Genomic DNA, 14,761 nt, shown 5'->3' with positions numbered 1-14,761 from the left:
AAGATGAAGAGTATCATCAGCAGTTCCTAAGTAACAAAGGAGAAAAGATTCCTCCCCCGTACCAGGATGTGTGATTATTAAGCGGTTCTGAGCAGATACCAATAAGTCAAGCCCCGAAGCTGCAGCATATGCTATTCAACCATTAACCAGTTTCCTTCCCATCCGGCCAATTCTGCCTGCAGACCTCAGAAACCTGCCACCCAAAAGCCTGCTGTCTAATTAACTGAATTTATCTGAAGGATGAGTAACTGAGGAGACACCTGTCAGCTTGAGGCAATCTGGGTGGGAGGTTGGCTGTCCTTAGAGAGGCTATGAATGATAATGGAGCTAAATTTGGAGAGGTAAATTCTTCTGATGTGAGAAGTAATCATACGTGAGGTATGTATTGTTGGCTCTTAACTGAGGATGACAACAAAATGTAGTGGGAGTGTTGTGATAGAGATGCACTGAGCCAGGTGCCTGAAAACTCAACCATGTCAGCTGGATTAGAGTCAGTGCTCCAAAGTCAAAGCACCAGTTGTCGCTCTTTGCATACAGGAGGATCTTTTTTGTCTCATTGTCAGCATCACCAAGGTTGTGACAGAGACAGTCAGAAGGCAGGAGACAGCGCCCAGTTGCCTTTAGCCCTGAGGTGGGATAATCTGTCATTTAGGACCGTCTATTGTTGCCATGATGAGTTGCAATCCTCCTCTCGCCTTAACATTTACAGGGTAAGGCTCATTTACCCTGATGTTCATACAACAGTAAATGGAGATTGTCCTGGTTTCAGCTGGGATAGAGTTAATTTTCGTCTTGGTAGCCGGTATGGGGCTGTGTTTTGGGTTTAGGATGAGAACAATGTCGATGATACACTGATGTTTTGGTTCTTGCTAAGTAGTGCTAAGCTGTTGCTAAGTAGTCGCTAAGTAGTGCTTACACTGGTCAAGGACTTTTCAGCTTCCCCTGCTCTGCCAGGGGCACAAGAAGCTGGGAGGGAGCACAGCCAGGGTTGGGGGGGGGGGTGCTGACCCAGACTGGCCAAAGGGCTATTCCATACCATATGACGTCATGCTCAGTATATAAGCTGAGGGAAGAAGAAGGAAGGGGAAGACCATTGGGTATGATGGTGTTTGTCTTCCCAAGTAACCGTTATGCATGATGGAGCCCTGCTTTTCTGGAGATGGCTGAACACCTGCCTGCCGATGGGAAGTAGTGAATGAATTCCTTGTTTTGCTTTGTTTGTGTGCACGGTTTTTGCTTTGCCTATTTAACTATTCTAATTTATTTTACTTCAATTATTGAACTGTTCTTGTCTCAACCCACGAGTTTTCTCCCTTTTACCCTTCTGATTCTTTCCCCTATCCCACTGGTGGGGAGTGAGCGAGCGGCTGCGTGGTGCTTGGTTGCTGGCTGGGGTTAAACCACGACAGAGGTCTTCATAGTTTGGCACAGTTTCTCACATTTATCAGAAGCCCCAGAGATGTTTAGCAAGTGGAAATTTTAAGAAATGCATAAAACAGAGAATTTGCCCCATTACTTTGGATTCTTTTTGACACCTCAATCTGAGTGCAACACAGCTAAGCATCAATCCATACCCTGAAACACTGCACAACTAAGCATCATCACCTTGTGATAATGCTCCTAAACAGTACTGCCATGCACTGCTGGCTTGTTGGCAGTGCACACTTGTGACAGCTTGTAAAAACTCCTTCACAGAGTCACGATCCAACAGTTCACGAATGTCTTTGTTGACACCTATCAGAGTATCGTGCTGCCCAGGTGCATGGTGCAATCCTACGCTTCTCTAGGCAAGCACACGACTCTGAGGGATGATATGCTGCCAGTGTGTTATGCTTTAGCATCTTTCTTTTTTTTTCTGTGAGGCTTAGGGAGTTAAAACAACTTTCATTTTGCTTTTACAGCATGCAGTTCTTCCAGTTTGGCTCTTCACATCATGCACATACATCTGGCTACCCTGAACAAATTCTGAGGGCTACTTGTGCTTGAATGTAAGGTGGTTTAGTATGTTCTGCTCAGCTCTTTTCATCATTAGAGATTCCTGTTCTATTACTCTAATTGTCTGTCAGCACCCCAAACTCTTGCTTTGCTTTTATTTACGCTAAAGTGCAGTCTGCACAATATGATCCAGTTCAGATTAGGTACTAGCATCAGTTCTCAGACAGTCTGTGAAAAATCTGGCCCTAATAAGTTCTCTCAATTCATGATACAGCTGCCTTGTATATGCTGCTGTTTTTTTCTAGGCTTTCTGGGGAAAACGTGCTGTCCTTGTGAATTACAGCTAGTTCCTTTAAAAAACAAAGCAGTTTCCCAAATTTTTCCTTATAATGCTTCGCACTCTTCTCCTGTTCAAGTAAAAAGTATTTGGCCACTTTTTTCTGCCTCCTTTCTGAGAAGAAATGCAAGCATGCAAATACAAATTATCTAATAAAGGATGAGTTTACTCTCTTCAGCTAGGATAATAGGAAGGTCTCTCTCCAGATATTAAATGTCATTAAAATTGTAGGAATTTAGATTATACCCTTTTATTATATTCAGCTAATATTCACTATGAGTTCTAAAAATTAGTAGGAGGATGGTTATATCCACACAAAGAGATCTCATTTCCTTAGGAAACCAGGCTAAGTACACAGTTCCTGCCCCATGAGCAGAGATGATGAAAGAGAAGATGAGTAGGAAACTAAGTAATGGGGAGGAGATCACAGCCACAATATAAAACCGTGTGAGGATGGGGTTTTTTTTTCTGCATTTTCCTTGATCAGTTGAGCTTTTTTTTTCTCCTTATTACAGACATGTTATAAATGAGAGGTGGTGCCACCTATTCTGTGTTACAAGCAGCAATCCCAGCACACAAACCCAGTGACTAGTAGATCCTAAGAGGAGATAGACTGCCACAGAAAATTCAGACATTTTGATAACCATTTTCTTTCCCCAAATTAGAGCCTTAAAAGAAAGACCTTGGCACTTTTGACCTACAGTTGCACAAGTTCTCACCAGGGAGACTAAACAAGCTACAGTATCCTTCAGAAGAGCAGGAACTACTTCCCACTATGGAAAGACCAAGAGTCCCACATCAGATGTGCCTTTCTCTCCTTCCTGGGTACTCAGGAAACCACCTCTGCCTTAATATTTGCCATATGTCCCATCTCCACTCCTTCCTCCCCAGGGGTACCTACAGAGACTGCTTGAGCCCCATTGCTTGGCAAGACTTGTCACATCCTAGCCAGCACAACCTCTCTGGCACAGCATTAACGCATGCCACGGCAATCAACTTTCTACATTCTAACTGGCTTTGCTCCCCTCTGTTCCTCTCCTCCCTTCTTCTAATTCTTCATCAAAATACTTTCAGGCCCCTCAGCCCCTTAATAATCATCTAAAAAAGAGAGAAGTTACACATTTTGCAGTGAAAACTGGCAAAATGTAATTAAGCAGCTGCCAGTGATGTCTGCTTTCTATACTCTCAGCAGCTGCATTACACATCCTTGCTCTTCTCCCTGTGTACCTCATTTGTTGCCCTATAATCTGCCATGATCTATTAGGCTGAAAATTGTAGTCAGTGTTCCTCATCAAGGCAGAGCCTGTTGGCTGCACACTTAAGTATTGCTGAAACCACTCAAACTGTCCCTGTGACTAAGGAGTGCGTGGCTCTCTTATGGGTCCCCCACACAGGTGGAGGTCGAGCCTCCTGCCCTATTACACAGCAGTAGACCTGTAGATGGCTGTGTAAGTAAGCCTGTATAATGGTTTGGCTTTTTTTTTTAAACATCACAGACTTTAGCTCCTGTCTTCATGTGCTAACAGGTATTCTTTTGCCTCCAAGGCTATCATTAATTTGTAATTTCAATATTATATTGTGTTCCTTGTTCATCTAATTGGGTTCATCTTGTTTAGCTGTCTTCTCTCTGCTTCTAATAGTAACTTGCTATTTTTAACATTGGAGCAGCCTTTCATACAGCCAAATTGCCCACTTCACATAATCTCTAGTCTTCTTTTTCCAGTTATCTGTTGCACCTTAATTATGATGGTTCAAGAGAACATATCATATAATTACATCGAATATCAGTTATCCCCACAATGTGTTGTTCTAACTGTGGTCTTTGAACTATGCAGAGTCTATCAGATATTGTACTTGGTATTTGCCTAAGCCTCTCTCTGTGTTGACAAAGCAAAATTACATCGCAGTGCATAAAGCACTACTCTATACCACTGCATCATACTATAAAGCGCAGATAGTAAATAGAAGAAAACTCTAAGAAGGCCATCACCATTCTCTTTTGCCATAGGACATGCTGATATTTATTGACTTCTTAATTCTCTTGTTCAGCAAAGCGTTAGAGAATCCAAGCACTACACAGCATTTATGTGGTTTTCTTTCATTAGTTAGCTACAAAAAAAATTGCTTGGTTTACGTAAAACTGTAGATATGAAACTTCAGACATCTAAAATTATCCCCACAGCTGTTTTCAGTTTCAGTTGAGGTAAACAACTGAAACTGGAAAATCAAATAGCTCCTCCACATTCTAATCTTCCCTTTGAGAAAGTGGATGAATTGCTCAGGATTCAGGTTTGGAGTAATCAGTTTGGGAAAAGAAAGATTCAGATTTGGGTCTTCTCTCTTGCAGATATTCTTCTCAAGGCATTGAATTTAGTGTCAAAGGATGGTTTCCTCTCTGTGTAAGAGGACTGTTTACTTCCACCACAGACATGATCATGATACAAAATTTGTTCCTTTCTGAGCACAGTCAGAGGAGTACCAGAGGCTCACCAAGTTCTTTAAAAGAAGAGGCAAAAAGCATCTAATTTCAGATTATCTTGGTCCTTGCAACCCTGAATACAACGGGGATGGACATGATACAAGACTCATTAGTTCACATGCATTTCCCTTCCGAGCAGCTGCAGACAGCTGAATGTGTGAAGTTACACATCTTCCTCCCAAAGCTCTGATTTACTCGGATCCCATTTTACTCACTAACTCCTTTCTTCCAGAACCTCAAATAGTTCTGGCCTCTCCACTCCATGATTAACTGTCTTGTTGTGATGGGGTTAATGCATTGCATTTTGGATGTGAAAATATGTTCTTTTTCAACCCATTTCTGCAGTCAACATTACTGACACTCTCTTAGGTGCCAACTACCACAGTTTCTGCTTATTTCATCTCTCCCAGGTGACTCTTTAGGGGACAGATTTCATATGACCAGAAGATGAGTTAGGGACTGATAGTTACAACAAGTCCTTATCCAAATCTTGCGTCTGCTCCTTCCCCTCCTAAGATTATAGCTGACTTTCATCTGATCTGCATGCACTTCCTGAAGCCCAGTGCCTCAAATCACCACAAACACTGCACATCAGAGATACACCGAGACTTTTGTTCAGAAATCACAAAGTTGATTATATGTTCTATGGAGTTGTTTCTGTCAAACCCCAAAGCACCCCAGGGCACAGCAGTATCTATATAGCAACTGTCTGGTTGACTGCTTGCATTAAAGTGTGCTATGACTACATGAAGGTAAATCCAGCAACACACCATCCAGACTGAAGAGTGCTTTAGGGTGGGTTGCCTAGGTTTATGGTACCTGCCAGGTGGCCATCTGCATGTTTAGTCACACCAGTACCATATAGGCAGGTTGGCATCGTGCTACCTCTAGTAAAACAGTCCTAAATTAACCATTCTCTTGATAACTCTGGGACTGAGTAAAAGGAAAGCATTGCCCAGGGTTACAGTCACAGACAAGTACTCAAATTAAAAAAGGGGACTTAGCAGAATGGCATGCTGTCCACCGTCCTTATCCTTCAGTACCATTGCACTTTAATGCATTTTAATTCCTACAGGTGAAGGAAATCTGATTAGGATGGACACCCCCCTATGAAATCCATGAGAAACAAGGTAGAAGCATGCCTATAGGTACTAGAAAGGCAAGACAGTCCCCTGCACTTGAAAGCCTGCAGTATATATATATGTGGGATATGAACACATAAGCGAACAGCAAACATTGAAGAACTCCTGCTGCTGATAACTGACCCTCTCCTCTGGAAAGTCACAGGTATGACTGTAGTTTTAGAATATAAGCCTAAAAGAAAAATTGCTTTGCATTTTATCTTTTTAAAACCAAAGATTAAGCATGTAATATCTAACCATTAGAACTGATTTCACACTAGGGCTGTAACATACATAAACACTAACATTACAATCCCAGCCGACTCATTGTCCTCTGTTTTGTGCTCTGAAGAATAAAAGCCGGCTAATGGCTTCCCATATCTCTTCTACAGCAAGAGACTTTCTCTGAATAAGCAGGCTGCTGGAAAATATAAAATCAAGCAGCTGCATACTAAATACCAACAGCTGCAGAAGCGCCTTGCTGAGCCATTGGTAGCACGTGCCACTCACTTTATGTAGAGTTGCTTGGGAAGGAGATTTGTTAGACAGACAGGCTACAAACAGAAGGGAAACATTTTCCTTCCTGGTGCTGTTTTTAAATCCCCTCTTCCCCATCCTTTCATGGCTCAATTTCCTTTTTCATGTTAAACAATGGCAGAAATTAATATGATAATACTACTGAAATAAATTCTATAGAGATAGTTTCTCAAGTCCTCCCTTGTCTGGGAAATCCCTCCCTCTCCTCAAAAGCAGAAATACATAGGAGTTTCATCTTTTGAAACTTGTATGTATGCAGTCTGTCTGTGATGGTGATGGCTGCCCTGCATACAAGGATTTGCCAGGGCCAGCAGACACAATTTGCCCACAGTTGGTGGGGAGGACCTGCAGGGGCCACCTGTAAAGGACAGGATCATCTGTGCAAAGTCCAGTTGCAGCCCAGGGTTCCCAATAGCAGCAGCTCAAGACTACAGTGAATAGGACCTACCATTGCTGAAATGGAACATGAGAAACAGCAGTTGTTTCAGGCCCCACCGCTTTATTGTCCATCAAAATGCTCCCTGACTAGTAGCAACCACTGGAGGACTCTCAGAGACCTGCTACTTACACAGAATCACATATTTCAGATATTTCCAATGATCTGGGGATCTGAGCCCTTGCTGGTATTACCCAGTCTTGAGGTTTTAGGGAGTGTAAAACTTGTAGGCAAGTTACCTTAAATCGTCTTTAACTCAAGGTACGTTATGAAAAAAGCAACTTCCCAAATTCAAAACAAGACAATGCAAGACAAAAAGGATTATAAAGACACAGTCATATAGAATCAAAGGGAAATAAAATAAGTTTCTGAAGATTTAGATCAGGTATAAGGGAATATTTTGCCTTGGGTTGTTTAGCTAACAAGCTGACAGGCTCCTCACAATCTTCCCAGCTGAGTATTTCTCATACAACTCGCATTCTCGTTACAGAAGGGATTCAGAGTCTGAGAAACCCACTGGCTAAACTGGTGTTCAAACCCCCCAAAACATCTTCTCTGTAGATCAATCCTTACTTTTTATAAAAACCTGTTAAGTGGCTACCAGGCTTTAGAGACTGACATGCTCTACAGCACCAAAGGAGGCATTCTGCTACAGAAATTTGATATGACAATGTATTAATCAAAATTGGGAAGGTGGGAGTCATGAACTTGCTGAATCCTCCAGGCCCCAAACAAAGATAATGTCAGATTTGCTCCCTTCATTCCTTGAGTTTTCAGCGAGGGAAGCTCTTGCCAGGTCTGTCAGAAGGCTATGTCCTCTCTGTGCCCTAGAAGTGCTCCTTACTGGTTCATGGTGGAAGGACTGGGAACCTGGTATGATATCCAGAGCCTCACAGTGGAGAACACCACTGCAGCTGAGTGTGAGCCCAGGCTGAGCTGAGCACACCCAGACTTTGATGAACTGTGCTGAACTCAGATTATTAACAGATTAAAAACTCTCTGATTCCCAGACTATCCAAATCTAATTCATACGATTGGAAAGTACAATGTGAGTCCAAAGCATGGTACATATCTGCTGATCCAGACCTGGTGAATGTTTTTCCCCAGTGTCACACTCTTATCTGGCCAAAGTGGAAGAGAGATGCGTAAGTAGGAGAGAGAGATACAGCAACAATGAGGGAGTAACAGGAAAGATTTGGTATCCTGTTGAAGGTATCAATTGCTTCCCCAGTTTACCAGCTATTGCTCTTGGCCTTAGAACAAGAAGATGCAATCAAGACAACTTTGCCTGATATATTTGTCTTCTGGAGTGATGATACTGAGCTCCTCTACCCAACCAGCCTTAACAAATAGGCCTTTAAAACGAAGGAACCATTTTATCCTTGACCTCCTGAGAGTGATTAAGCATGATAGTCGTATTTAATAGGAAGAAGCCTGATAGGTTTATTCCTGTAATACAGAAATCTCTGCTAATTTCTATGTAGTTTCCCAAACAGAGTATACAGACACATATTGAACAACTCCAGTGATATAATCAGAGATACAGAAGTAAAGAATTTGACTTAAAATTTCCCACAAAAAGACCGACTCTTGATAACCTCTGACATCCTTACTACTCCCACCTGATCGCTCAGGGTGGATCATCCTGGACCCTTGGTTCTGGCATACAGTGAATACCCTATTAGAAGTCTTTATTTAAGTGTGATGAACAGTAATTAATAAATGTAAAGAGGAATTTGAGATGGTATGAGTTTTTTAAAAGTCATCTGTAAAAGAACAAAAACTGGATATATTTTCGTCAAAACTTTCCCCCTCACAATGTATACCAACATCTCTTTTATATACTGGTATATAAAAGGACTTGATTTTGGTAGACCACAGCATAATGAAATCATGTTACAAGAATGTACATTCTGAGAACTCACAGTTCTTTAAGACTGACATTTCTAACATAGGCAACCTGGTTATCCTTTAAGGAAAAGCCAGAATGCCATTTTTTCTTCAGAAGTTTTCTGCCTGTCTTCAGTGATATTGGTACTAGCAGGAAATGTAGTCTTCTAACAATTTTTCCAATTCTTCCAAATACTTCTTGTCCATAAATCCACCTTACACTATCTAAAAATGTCACACTTTTTAAATGCCTTGCCAACACGCATCTTCATTAGTGCCTTATTTGCAATACTCTTCATTTTGATAAATAGTTACGTACAGAAAAGTGTTTGAAAAAATCATCTCAGCATGCAAATAGGAAGTCTGACCACTGTTTCTGTCAAGAAAGTTTCCAATTACCTTGTTGGTATGCCAGATTAAAGAACATTGTGCCAGGCAGATTTTAGTCTTCTGCCAGCCAAAGGAGGGGAAATATTCTGGATTTATAGAAGTACAAATCTGATCAAAACCATGCCCCACCCTCTATTAATACTTCATTTATTCTCCACAGTTGCACCACATTTAAGCCAAGCTCTACCTACCCTCATTTCAAGACTAAATTAACAAGCAGCAAGCAGTTTGTGCTGCTGTGCTTTTCCTGTATCCTAAAGCTAAGTTTCTGTGCAATGTTAGTTCCAGAGTTTTATTGCAACTTAAGAAGCAAAAACTAATACACTAAGGAGAACAGCAGGAAAGAAACATTCATAGATAGAGACAGACAGAATCTGAGCTTCAGAATCATGTCAGGCTGAATTATAGCATTTATCTAACAGTGATGTCTGCTGAGTAGTAACAGACAATAGTGCAAGTCTGCCAAAAAGCAAACCATTAAAATGGGCTCCTCCTCAAGTGCTGTTCTCCACAATCTCTCTTTCTGCCTGTCGAGTTTTGTAATTGTCACATTTGTTAACTTAAAAAGATATAGAAATCATATAGCTTTCAGTTATAAAAGCAATAATGAAAATAATGGCTTTACTTGATAACGCCCGGATAATTTTGTGGAAGGAAAGGCTCAGGTAAAACGCAATGATTCAGGGAAGAGTTTGATCTGGAGTCAGATATTCACCATAGTTCAAGGTTCAATGAATAAACAGACAGTATTTCTACCACAGTCATCAGCTGGGGTGTAGCAAAACGGAGACCGTTCAAGAAACTTACCTTGCCCACATGTTACCATCCACTTTTCAGGATCTTTTGTCCTCCACCTGTGAATAAAAAGAAGCATTTCATTGTGATGCTGTAATCTTCTCCTGGAACTTTTCATCACCAGGGGAACTGAATACGCACGTGTAACCTAAGGGTGACTTTAAACTATCATACACATCAGAGGAAGTAGCAGCTGATGTTTTGACAAGGCATCGTCAAACATATCATGGAGTATCCTCCCCCAACCCCATCCCCTTACTCACCAGTCTGACAAAGAGTTTTCTCCTGAATCTGGAGACAAAGCACTAAATCTCTGCACCCAAGCTACAAAAAAAGAAAAGATAAATATGCCTGACAAAGGTTCATTACATTCGTCTGCTTCCAGAAAACATATTAACTATCCTCAGCCAATTCATCCTCTGATCAGAGGCACATGTGCACTTTCTGCTTCGGTCTAGCTCATTAAGGCCATCTCTATATTCTCTTTCTCCTCCTTTTCCCCAAATGTTGTGAAATTTAGTCTTTGTAAACTTCTGTCCAATTAGAGTATAAAAATACATAGAGTGACATATGAATTCTGCTTTTAAAGAAAAAAACACCTTGAAATGCCAGCCACTTTTCTCTGCACAATTGCTATGAGAATACCAAAACATCTTCCCCAAGTCCATTCTCCTGGCCAAGACATCACATTTAATGAAGTGCACTGTTTGTTTGCTAAAACTCAGCAGTGCTAAACACTTTTTTATTCTTCTGATAAAGCCCTGACAAGTGGTTGAATGATATAGTCAAAGGTGAGAGAACCTGGGCAGAAGAGAGGAGCAAATAAAGGGAGGCTGTCTTTTCTGCTATCGTTTTGCCTCCTTAGCACAGAGCACTACTCACAAATATGATTCCCTCTAAATTCCAGCTGTCACAGAGCTGTCAGTGTCTTCGTGCCAAATATGAATTTCCTGCTAAACCACTCACTCATCTCAACTCCATGTACTGTTCATGTCACTAAATGGCTGCATAAAAACAGTTTCTTTAATACCTGTGAATTAAGTGTTACACGTGGAGCAGTATTCCAGCAGAGAAGATCTGAAATTTGTTACCTTAGCAACAAAAGCATGTTAATATAATATGTATGTGTGTTTACATTCATTTATTTCTTCAGAGGTTTTACATGAATGAAAATACACTGAGAGATATTCCCAGTTTCTAAACCTGGGATTTCAGATGATGTGAGCAGGAGTCAGGCTGGTTAAGAACATCATGAGCGGGTCACATCGCTATTCACCTCCAACTCACCTAAGCAGAATCCTCTCAAACTGAGACAACCAGAGGTTACTCTAATTCTCAGCCAGCACAGATGGGGTTTGTCCTTCATTGTGATTTCTAGATTATTTCTGTTTCAGGTAAGGGTATTTGTGTGCTGGACCAATTTGCCACAAGCTGTACTGCTTTATATCTTTCACAGCTCCCATAGGGTGTCCAGGAGTTCATTCAACCCAACAACATAACTCAGCTCAGCCTACAGATTATCTAAGGATTCCTTCTAGAGGAGAAATGCTCATATATATCGATAGTTTCAGCCATATCTTAAATCTGAACTCACCCAGTATTTTAATACATGGTATAATATAACATATTTTAGCAGAAATGTATCTGTTTCAAACAAATCAACATGTTATAAAGAATGCTGATCTTTCATTTGCAAACCTGGTCAAAGCAAACTATTCCTTCTGTACTCTATATTTTTCACAAAGAATTTGGTATATTACTTTTTAATGTAAAAAATGTACCAGGACAATCAGGCTGTTGCAGATATCTCAATAAGCATCTGTTACCACTCAGAGAGAAGAAGATGTGACACTGAAAGCCGCAGAAGCATGTTGTCACCCACAGCCCAGATGAAGTCAAATACAGCTGAGCCCCAAGGCCTATTTCTACAAAGCAGAACCGCATGGCCTTTGCTGAGCTCTGTTGGAAAAATGTCACTGGGCTGTGAGAGAGTACATAAGCTAAGCCACATAGGAAAAGAAAAGAAAACAAACAAAACGAGAAAGACAGGAAATTTTTGAGATAATAATAGTAACTCAAGTGAGAAACAATCACGTGAAATGGCATAAAACCCTGAGAAAACATTGACATTTCAGAAAATGGTATTCACCAGACGAGCACGTTGAGCAGGCAATGGAGTTCCACACCCCTCATCTCACTGCCCACTGCCTGGCCAACACAGACGCCTTGAGTGCCCATACAAGAGTGAGCATTTTAATGTTCAGCTTAGTAATATGCTAGTCCTAGCTCCTACTATGCGTATCACCCAATACATAGCTGTTGGGTGCTTGAGGAGACCCCTGCTTGCAGGTCTCTGCACACGGTGAAGATGCCCAAACAAAAATGAGCCGGCAGTGGGAAAGTCAGGCTGCAGGATCCTGTGATAAATACTGCATGTCAACTGTGGGGAGGATAGAAGTCCCCCAGAAGTTACTGAACTCTTCCTGTTCTGCATGTTAAATCTTTGATATCTTGGCCCAATAGTGTTTTATGCAAATATATGGTATTATTATGAACTGTCCAGAGAACTTTCAAAGAAAAGAATATTCTCAGACCAGACACCACTCCACAAATTTTAGAAATGGGACAACTAGCACCATGATGTTTGCTATGCTGGCTTTGTGGCAACCGGCAGTTGAAGTCTTGGCCTCATCTGAGCCTGTGGTGCTATTGTCCCTGAGTTACCAGAGCGTGATTCCACCTAGCACACTTTCATATGGTGCATATCAGCAACTCTGTTGGGAACTAGCAACATACAAAATTGATTTTTTTTTTCTTTTTCTCCTGAGTGGTCCTTCATTATCTTGAGGGAAAGGTTATTCTTTTATTGGTTTCAGGCAGCAATGAAAAGAAAGAAATGCAGTACTCTGATGTGTTCACAGGAACAAAGGATGACAAAACCAGAACACAAGCAAAAGGCAACAATGCTCCAGAGAGTTTCTCCAAGCCATTTAATTAAATATTACACTGGCTTCCAATCATGTAATCCTGGTGGTGTCTTGAAGCGTTTGAAACAATGGAGCAGAATTTGGTGCTCTGTTGTGCCGGTTTTGGCTGTGGTAATTTTCTTCATAGTGGCTATTATGGGGGTATATTTTGGATTTGTGCTGGAAACAGTGTTGATAATAGAGGGATGGTTTCGTTACAGCTGAGCAGTGCTTACACAGAGTCAAGGCCTTTTCTACTCCTCACTCCACCCCACCAGCGAGGAGGCTGGGGGTGCACAAGAAGCTGGGAGGGGACACGGCTGGGACAGCTGACCCCAACTGACCAAAGGGATATCCCACACCATATGACATCATGCTCAGCATATAAAGCTGGGGGAAGAAGAAGGAAGGGGGGGATGTTCAGAGTGATGGTGTTTGTCTTCCCAAGTAACCACTAAGCATGATGGAGCCCTGCTTTCCTGGAGATGGCTGAACACCTGCCTGCCGATGGGAAGTAGTGAATGAATTCCTTGTTTTGCTTTGCTTGCGTGCACAGCTTTTTCTTTACCTATTAAACTGTCTTTACCTCAGCCCATGAGTTTTCTCACTTTTATTTTTCTGATTCTCTCCCCACTCCCACTGGGAGGGAGAGAGCAACTGTGTGGTGCTTAGTTGCTAGTTGGGGTTAAACCACTTTGAGAAGAGGATCAAAATGGTCTCAGCATAGACAACCAAGAGGGATGTAGACTTTTGGCTTCAGTTAACTGGCAGAGAAAGAACTGGGGCTCAGACAGGACAATCTTTCTATCAGTCTGTAAACAATCAACTGAAAACAGCAAGGCTGCATCATGCTTCCTAACTCACCTAAATGGAGCAGACAGGGAAAAAGGAAGTATCACTGCTTGGCAGCAGCATTTCAGTCCATTACCAATGGATTGTGTCACTCAGCAGGACCATGATCCCCTCCACTCTGCTGCAGAGTCAAGGAAACAAGCACACATACACAAGCAAACGCATAAACTGTAGTCTAGCTTTCATAAGGCTGAATGCTAAAGCAATGCCTCAAAAGATGGTCCTTGTCTCTTCTTTCCCAAAAATGTTAGATGGTGGTTGGATTTTTGTCTTTTGGTTGGTTGAGGCCTTTTAGGGGTAAGGGGAAGTCTGTTTGTTTTAATAAAGATTAGGAGATGTGAAGAAAAAACAAAAAAAAAGCAAAATCCTGCTCTGTAGAGCAGTTGGACGCACAGCATGGATGTGCATTGCTAGGGTTTCTTGCTCCACCTTACAGGAGGGAAGGCACTGGGATCAGAAGCAGCAGAGCAGACTCAAGGCTATTGCTCAGTTCTAAGACCTTGAGCATGGGATCCCTCCTTTTCATGGGTGCACAGGCCAAACACAGTCCCCCCCTGTGCATCTACTGGCCTCATAAACAGTCCCAGAAAGCCATATTGTCACTTTGATTAAGGGTGACAAAGCCAACAAAATGCAGAGCAAAGTAACAGCTCTTTTTCAGCTCCAACAAGAAACAGTAACATCAGCAAGTTCTTAATGCCCCATTGACTTTGCTTCTGCATGATAGCAATACAGATGGTATAGTGAAAAACTAGCAGCAAGAGCTACATAAAATGCAGAATTTCAGGACAATTCTGCAGAGTGCCATCCTGTTGAAACACATCTGTTCAGCTACAGATGCAAGCTGTGCTAGTTGCAGATTAATCTAAAATAACAATCTTAAGAAGTTACATTATAGTCTACACCAGCACAAGTGGGGGGTTAAAACAAGCAGAACAAACTAGTAGTAAGTTTTTGACTTTGGACTAACTTTGACTCACATTAGAAGGAGTAAAGTGGAACAAGCCTAAACTGCCTAATGGA

The 14,761-nt window shown here is 41.6% G+C and overlaps 1 long non-coding RNA gene across 1 annotated transcript; it reads left to right on the top strand.

The window, feature by feature from the left end:
* The first annotated feature begins 5,832 nt into the window (after positions 1-5,832).
* On the top strand, positions 5,833-13,476 carry LOC148051357 (uncharacterized). Its single transcript, XR_015699840.1, has 2 exons — positions 5,833-6,038; positions 13,108-13,476. It is a non-coding gene; the product is annotated as an uncharacterized LOC148051357 (long non-coding RNA).
* The last annotated feature ends 1,285 nt before the right edge of the window (positions 13,477-14,761 follow it).

The sequence above is a fragment of the Nipponia nippon genome, unplaced genomic scaffold, assembly GCF_047370975.1.
Source record: "Nipponia nippon isolate SJK-2023a ecotype South Korea unplaced genomic scaffold, ASM4737097v1 scaffold_6, whole genome shotgun sequence".
Classification (NCBI taxonomy): domain Eukaryota; kingdom Metazoa; phylum Chordata; class Aves; order Pelecaniformes; family Threskiornithidae; genus Nipponia; species Nipponia nippon.
This window is presented reverse-complemented; position numbering and strand designations above follow the sequence as displayed.